Source organism: Canis lupus, chromosome 31 (assembly GCF_048164855.1).
Source record: "Canis lupus baileyi chromosome 31, mCanLup2.hap1, whole genome shotgun sequence".
Taxonomy (NCBI): Eukaryota; Metazoa; Chordata; class Mammalia; order Carnivora; family Canidae; genus Canis; species Canis lupus.
This window is the reverse complement of record NC_132868.1, coordinates 13930313-13938433: the sequence shown is the minus strand read 5'-3', so window position 1 is coordinate 13938433 and position 8121 is coordinate 13930313. Positions and strand designations below refer to the sequence as shown.

At 51.5% G+C, this 8121-nt stretch overlaps 1 long non-coding RNA gene and 1 pseudogene across 2 annotated transcripts; both read right to left on the bottom strand.

Annotated features, from left to right (window-relative positions):
• Positions 1-382: 382 nt before the first annotated feature.
• LOC140622029 (forkhead box protein N3 pseudogene) lies at positions 383-2918 on the bottom strand (annotated as a pseudogene).
• A 239-nt stretch (positions 2919-3157) lies between these two features.
• Positions 3158-7757, bottom strand: LOC140622402 (uncharacterized). Of its 2 annotated transcripts, XR_012022173.1 has the most exons (4): positions 4643-7757; positions 4056-4261; positions 3748-3870; positions 3158-3237 (listed from the first exon to the last, which is right to left on the bottom strand). It is a non-coding gene; the product is annotated as an uncharacterized lncRNA (long non-coding RNA). The 2 variants fall into 2 exon arrangements; XR_012022172.1 differs by having other exon boundaries at positions 3177-3870.
• Positions 7758-8121: the final 364 nt, after the last annotated feature.

The following is an 8121-nucleotide window of genomic DNA, read 5'->3' as shown; positions in this document are numbered from 1 at the left end:
CTTTTTTTTTTCTATTTTCTATATTTATATGAAAATAATTCATGCTTCATGCTAAATACATTATTTACCTTACAAGAACTTTGTTATTTTTTGAATAAAAAAAAGTTTTGTGTTTTGTGATTTTTTTCTTTTTTTTTTCTTTTTTTTCTTTTTTTTCAAAGGAATCCATGCATTGTGGATCAGAAATTTCTGCTGGCTACACTGGCTGAATGTGGAAATCACTGATTTTGCAAAGAAGAATCCTGACTGACATTAATTGCAAACTCCATTTTGAGGGCAGTATAGGAGTTTTTTTGTTTTTTGTTTGTTTTGCCATGTTTTTTACTTTTGTTTGTCCATCAATGTGCCTTTCATCTTTTAAAAATACACCACAATACTAATGGCAGGTTCTGTAGCTTTTTTTGTTTTCACTCGGATCAAATAGTTTTGACAGGCAGAAAAAAGAATCTGTACCATTATTTTCTTCCTTAACAGCTATTGTAATTTCCTGAACTTGATTTTCACTTGGGCAGTTAAGAAGACAGAGCTTGTTTTCTGCATCAGTTCTCTCTCTCTCTCTCTCTCTCTCTCTCTCTCTCTATCTCTCTTGCTCTCTGTGTGCGCGTGCACAGGGCCAACCTTCAGGCTTATGGCTTGTGAAACATTCTCTTAATTTAATACAGAACAAAATTCAGTGATTAGCAATGTCACTAAAAACTGACCCAGTTTCTTCTCATTAGTCGCGGACACCTGGTGTAAAATGAGTGGCCCAGAGTCCACCTCCTAAGATGATACCAGGCCGCACAGCTCAGAAGCACAAAGGACTGGAGACCGCTTCCCACTCCGTCCACCCACCCCTGCACGATTCATGGCAATGAAACCCACGGCAATGCCAAGGGTTTTCCTGGCACAGCTGGACACCCGGGGTTAAGAGCCTGGGTCAGCTCCCCGGGGACCAGGGCTCATCCTTCTCCCCAGTCGCCTCGCACGCACTCACTCAGCGACCCCAATGGGCGGGACGACCTGACCATGTTTAGACCTAAGGGTTGGGCCTGATTGATGATTACTCTGCACGCGTGCCTTCTAGGTGCCGAGTGGGTGTTCCCGTGGCATCATCGTTGGCATCCCTGCGGATTCAGCCACGTGTTTCTGACAAAGCTGGAGGAAGCAATGGTAATTTTGGCTTTTTTCGGTTTTGTCTTCAGATAATGAAAAGCTTTTGTAAAACAGCTGAGTGTCAATATGAGTTCTATGGCTTCAATCTCCTTTAAAAATAAAATTCTTAAGGGTCCAAAACAAAGGAGGGGCAAATTAAAAAAAAAAAAGAAAGAAAGAAAGAAAAGAAAACCAAACCAAACCAAAAGGAAAAAAAAAAGAAAGAAAAAAAATTGCTGATATTGCCACAAATCATTAGAAATCTCCTGACATGCTAAAACCAAATGGCCGAAAGTTCAAAACAAATCAGTGACTTGTTTTTAATTTTTTGTGGTTTCCTTTTGCTCTTTCTGCCCCTTTGCCGTCCGATTGGTGATGTTATTCAAACAGGACCGAATCCCTGCCAAGTGCAGGAGCGAGCCCGCCGCCTCCTTCATCTCCTCGTCGTCGCTCTCGGGGGGCTTCTCCGTGCGTCTCTTTTTGAGGGGCAGCGTGTCGCTGGGGACCTTGCGGGCCTTGGCGAGATGCTGGCGCTTCTTGTGCTGGGCCGCGTAGCCGCTGTCCCCCAGGGCATCCTTGGCCTCCTTCGGGCTGTGTTTGCGCTCGTCGTCCTCCGGCTCGCTGTGGCTCTCGTGGCTCTGGAAACTGCCCTCGCTGCCCTCACTGCCCTCCTGGCTCCCCTTGGCGGCGAACTCGTAGTGGTCGTCGGCCGACGAGGAGGACACCGAGTCGCTGGCCGGCGACGTGCTCCTGGCGTTGGAGGACTTGGCGCTGCTGTAGTTGTGATCCTCCTTGGGGTCTCCGCTGACCACCGGGGAGCCGCACGACGGCTCGTTCTCAGTCCGCACCCGGCAGCCGCCCAGGCCGTTCCTCACAGCTGCCGTCATCCCGATGGGAGTGATTGGCAAAGGCCGGACTCCGGGAAACAGCCCTCGGCTCAGAGCCCGCGCTCCATTCTGTATCACTCCAGGGGGCACTTGCAGAAGGGCTCCATTTCTCTTGAAGAAGGTACTGCCCGGCCAGATGGGTGGACCTGATGATGTGCTTTGATATGCCTGAGGAGAGGCAGGAGGTGTATTGAACACGTGTGAGTATGGGTGGTAAGGTGTCTTTTTCAAAGCCTGAATTAGATTTTGTCTATACTCTGGGTCTATGCACCACAATGACCCTTTCCCGATGCTCTGACTCCTCTCTTTGTCCACTTTCTTAAAACATTTATTCAAAGACAAATTATGTCTCACTGAGTTTTTCCACCCGGTAGGTGCATTTGCAAAATACGGAAAATGTTCCAAGATCCAGTTGTAGATATCCTTTACTGGCAGGCGCTTGGTTGGAGAGTCCTCAATGGCCATAAATATGAGGCAGCTGAAGGAGTAGGGGGGTTTGCAGTTGGGGTTCTGCCTGGCATCGTAGGGCATGTCCGAGTGGGCAGGGGATGGCGGGGTGTCATCGTCCAGGTCCTGCACGGGGCTGACACTCCTGAGGACCGACTCCCCAAAGCTCTTCAGCAAGTTCTTGCTCTCGTGTAGCCAGTTCAGATTGGTCAGCTCTTCATCTTCCATGGCCCCCTCTTCTAGTCGGATGTCAGGCAGAGAAAAGTCGAGGTCATCGTCCTCCTGCAGGGCCTTGGAGAAGCCACTGCCCCGGTAACACTGACTCAGCCCACTGGAGACACTAATTCCTGAGCTTTCTGGCTTCTTGCTGGGAGGCATGACTGGACCCATTTATGTGAAGGCTCCTGGCCGGCGCGGGGCGCGGGGCGCGGGGGCGCCGCAGCCCTTCAGCGGGAGCCGACAAAGTTTCGCGGGCGCCCAGCGGGCATCGCTCGGGGGCCCGGCTGAGGACGCGCGGGCGCGGCGCGGCGAGCCCGGGGCGGCGGGCGGCGGGCGGCGGGGGGCGGCCGCGGGCGCGGGCGCGGGCGGCAGGGGCGCGGGGGTCGCGGCGCGGCATGGGACCTGCGGCGTCCGCCGGGCGCGCCGCGCGTCCTCCCGCCGGCCCCGCCGCTCTCCCCGCCCCGTCCCGCCTCCCGCTCGCCTCCGCCGCGGCGCGTCGGGCCGGGGCGCGCCGAGCGGCGAGCTCTATTGCCTTCCTTTGGGACTCGACCTAAAGAGAGAAGAAGTTTGGAGGAGGGCATGGATGCTAATAGCACAGCCAGTGTGGAGACAGAAGTGGGTGTCAGGGTGTGTGTGATGGCGTGTGACTTCCTCTGTGTGTGTGTGTGTGTCTGTCTGTGTGTGTGAGCTTTTCTCCATGTTCTCTGTCTTCATAACCACTCATTCCCTGAGGCCAAGGAGCCAGAGCCTGTACCTACCCCCAGAAGCCAGTGTTTGGATAACAATGTTGTGTTGATGGAAGAAGAGGCCTGTAGTCCTGGCTAGCAGGTTTAAGACAGGAAGACCCAGATCCCTCGGGGCCCAGAATTGCTCGCCTGCCGCCTGTCCAGGAATGGCAGGCACAACATCGCCATCCTAGGTCACTAGGGTGGCTCTAGCCTGAGGGAAGAGCTTGGTGCCCTTCCTCAGGTTTTGCTACTGCCTGGTAAGCACACAGAGACACATTCCTGTGTCAAGTAGCAGCTCAGGAAGAGACCCTTCTTGGATACTGAGGAGTCACCTGGAGGTGACTGTCCTGTTCACGCTGTTCCTTTCCAGGCTGTGGTCCTTCTCCTTGGGGAATTGTGGAGCCCAGTTGGTGGCTCTGCCTTAGCTGTCTTGTTCGCTGGTTTTGGAAACAGACCTAAGGGACAGAAGAAGAAGCGATGGTCAGGTAACATGGGAGGGCAGGATACCCCACACACGTGGCAGGGACTCAAAGCCCCAAGAGCAACAAACCCTCCACGAAAAGCCAGAACTGGCTTGGTGCCTCCAGTGGCACAGGTTATTCGGCCCTCTGGTGTACAAGGAAGGAGGCGTTGGTCTCACCCAAGGAGCGGGAGCTGTTGCGAAACACACAACAGACGGTGTGGGGACAAGAGTCATTTCTTCTTTGTTCATCGGCATGGGCAGACAATGGAGTTCCTGCTGCAGTCACTTGTAGGGTGCTGAGGAGATTTTGACTGACCCGAGAAGACACTGGAAACGGGTGTCATTCTCCTCACAAATGGACCCATGTACAACCTTCCTCTCCACTGGAGGCAAAAGACAAAAGTGTCGTCATGGATGGGAACCTGTGTGTCTCAATGTGTCTCTTCCCCTCCCGTATAGTAGGACTCACAGTGTTTTATTGGGGAAAAACGATTGGCCAGGACACAGGATCTCTGGGGACAGGCAGCTCATGGGCATGGACCTGTCGTCAGGCCTCAGGCCTTGGGCCCCAGTGTTCCCTCGTCCTGAGAGTGAAGGCCTCGGAAGGACCTCCAAGAGCAAGGGCTCCTAGGGCCCGCACATCCCCAGGCCATAGGTTCTGAGCTCCCCAGCTGACCACGCAGAAGGACGGGCGATGGGCTAGTCACGTGTGTGTGCATGCCTCCACCCATGGAGACCAGGAGAGAAGCACTGGGGCTGCCTACCTGGATTCTGGACTCGGTGATGGCCAGCTCCCGGTACAGGTGTTCTCTGGCAGAGATGCCAAGGTAAGGGTTCTCCTGGAAGAATGCCTGCAGGGCCCCCTTCTGGCTCGCCGTCAACACGAGCCTCCTTCATTGGGGTCCTTGTGGAGTGGGCCTATGTGGGGATGAAGGCTGCCACAGGAGGAAAGCTTTCAGGGGAGCATAGACTGGAGACGTGCTCTCAGCGCTCCCCTTTCTGGGATGTCAAAAACATCCGCGTCCAGGGACGACCATTCCTTTGCCACTCATGGACCCACTTAACCCTGAGAGGGCTGTTCCACAGGACACAGGCAGTTCTGCATCTGCCCATGGAAATGGGTGATCGTCAAGGATCTAGGGAACTGGCAACCTTGATCTGGTATGTGATTCCAGTCCAAGGCGTGGAGAAGACCCTCGGTGGGGGTCCGGGTGGGGTTGGGGTGGGGGCGGGGTGAAAAGCCTCTTGGGAAAACCAAAGATGACCACATATCCACAAGGAAACCTCAAGGGAACCTATGAAAACCCATGCCCACGGTGGGTCCCTTGAGGTGAAAGTTCTACAGTCGTCAACCCATCTAAAGAAGTGATCCACCTTGACCTACTCTCTGCAACCGGAGATTCAGCAGGCGGCCTTACAGAGGCAGGACTCCTACTGGGAATCATGGCTAAGGCCAGGGTTGCATCCACGGCAGCCCAATGTAAGCCCCTCTCCAGCCCCTTTGCCCAGACCCCAGGGGAGCCCAGCCCTCCCACAGGGATCCCAGCCATTGGGTAGTCACTTCTCCTTTCCTAAGCCTGCAAAGTCTTCAGAGCCCTTGGGGCATCCCAGCAGGTGCGGGGCCCGCGATGGCCACTCACAGCCGGGGGTGCTGCTGGAAGCCATGCTGCAGGCGGCCCTGGGCTTTCGTGGCACTGGCAGGTCGACTGGGCAGGACACGGCAGCGTGGGACTTACCCCAGCCTAGGAAGGCCTGCCCCAGGATGGCCCACCCCTCGGCCTTCCCACAGCTTCCTGGGAGGCCCTGCCCTCAGTGGGGCCGATCTTTCGTGAACCAGGGAGGTCTCCCAGTACCAGGGCCTCGGGACCATGTGAAGCATGAGTTGGAGCTGGGCCTCCATCCGATGGGCCCGCCCCATGCTCTTGGACGGACAGGCACCTTCCCGGCACCCACAGGCCTCTCGGGATCTCAGCCTTGACACAGAGACGTGCCCTGGAGCCCCTGTGCACCATGTCTCTGGCCGGACCCCTTTGTGGCCCCCGTACAATCGCTGAGGATCTGGCCCGAGGGTGTGGAACTCTGGCCACCTCTGGCCGCCTGGCACCAGCCTCCTGCTTGATACTGGAAAGTCATTTTAATTTTTTTCCTTTATTTTTTTAAATTATCTGTATTAAAGATGTGTGGTTTATTTCCTTTCAGTTTGGTCATTTTCCATTGGGAGTGTTCCACTGTGTCTCTTTAGGTGTATTTGTTGCAATGACTTTGTAGTTTGGAGATTTTATATATATATAAGGAGAATATATATGTTTGTGGTTTTTTAAAAATGTGTACTTTGAGGTCCCCTTGGGTTTTGAACCCTTGACCCACAAATCTTGACGGTCAGCCTCTCAGTTTGGTCTGGATGGAGCCTCGGAATCTGGGGAATTAGTTTCCAGTGACACCTAGGCAGCTCCTGAGCGAGCCCTTAACAGCTCCTGTGAAGCCCCACTTGCCAGCCACGCAGGAACCAGAAATCAGACCCCTTAGATAGGAGGCCTATGAGGGATGTTGGGGCCAGCTGTCTCCCTCCATGTGGGGATGGGTGGCACCACGATGGATTGCCTGTGGGCATGAGGCAGCAACAAACTTGAAGGAAAGAATGCAGAGCACCCGTGAACGTGGACCATTCAGGGCACATGAGTGTGTTACCACGTCCTGGGGACATGGAGGCAATGCCCTCTTCAGGCTCATAGGGATTCAGGCCTCCCCTGGGGACAAGAGTGTGGGCTCCGTCAGAGCCCATCATGTTGTGGTCAGACAGGCTCCAGCTGCTTCTCCTCACTCTTGACCTCTCTCTGCTGGGCATGTCCGCAGGGACATGAGGTGTCAAGGAGAACGCAGCTTAGTGACTGGGAGACCCAGGAAGACACGTCCAATCACCTGCAAAGCACATGAAGAAAATCAGATCCCCCTTCGAATCTGTACTTTTGTATCCTTCGGATAAATACCTGGTTGTGCATTTCTGGTCATAGGGTAGTTCTCTTTTTAACTTCCTGATGAACCTCCATACTGTTTTCCACAGTGGCTGCACCTGTTTGCTTCCCCACCAGCAGTATAAGAGGGTTTCCCTTTCTCCCCATCGTCACCAATACCTGTTGTCTCCTGTGTTGTTAATTTTAGGCATTATGACAAGTGTCAGGTGATATCTCATTGTGGTTTTGATTTGCATTTCCCTAATGATGGGTGATATTGAGTGTCTTTCCTTGTGTCTGGCAGCCATCTGGATGTTACGGAAAATGTCCATTTATGTCTTCTGCCCATTTTTAATTAGGTAATTCACGTTCTGAATGTTGAGATTTATATTTTGGATATTAAGTCTTTATTGGATCTGTTGTTTAGACATATCTTCCCTCATCTCGTAAGTTGCCTTTTAGCTTTGGTTGTTTCCTTCAGTATGCAGAGCTTTTTATCTTGATGTGTCCCAATAATTTATTTTAGGTTTTCTTTCCCTTGCCTCTGAGGCATATCTAGAAAGAAGATCCTATGGCCAAGTCAAAGACATTACTGCCTATCTTTTCTTCTTTTTATGGTTTCAGGTCTCACATTTAGGTCTTTGATCCCATTTGAATTGTTTATACATGGTGTAGGAATGTGTTCCAATTCCATTCTTCTGCAGGTGGCTGTCTAATTTTCCCAACATCATTTGCTGAAGAGATTGTCTTTTAACTATTATATATTCTTTCCTGCTTTGTCGAGGATTAATTCAGCCTAGAGTTATGGGTTTATGTCTTGTTTCGGTTTTCCCTCTGTTCTATTGATCTATGTGTCTTCTTGTTGTTCCCACACTATACTGTTTGGATTATTAGAAATTTGTAATATAACTTGAAGTCTGAAATTGTGGTGGCCCAGCTTTGATTTTCTTTTTCAACACTTCTTTGGCTAACAATGAGACTGAAGAAAGAAAGAGAAATTAAGGAGTCAATCCCATTTACAATTGCACCCAATAGCATAAGATACCTAGATACCTAGGTATAAACCTAACCAAAGAGGTAAAGGATCTATACCCTAAAAACTATAGAACACTTCTGAAAGAAATTGAGGAAGACACAAAGAGATGGAAAAATATTCCATGCTCATTGATTGGCAGAATTAATATTGTGAAAATATCAGTGTTACCCAGGGCAATTTACACGTTTAATGCAACCCCTATCAAAATACCATGGGCTTTCTTCAGAGAGTTAGAACAAATCATTTTAAGATTTGT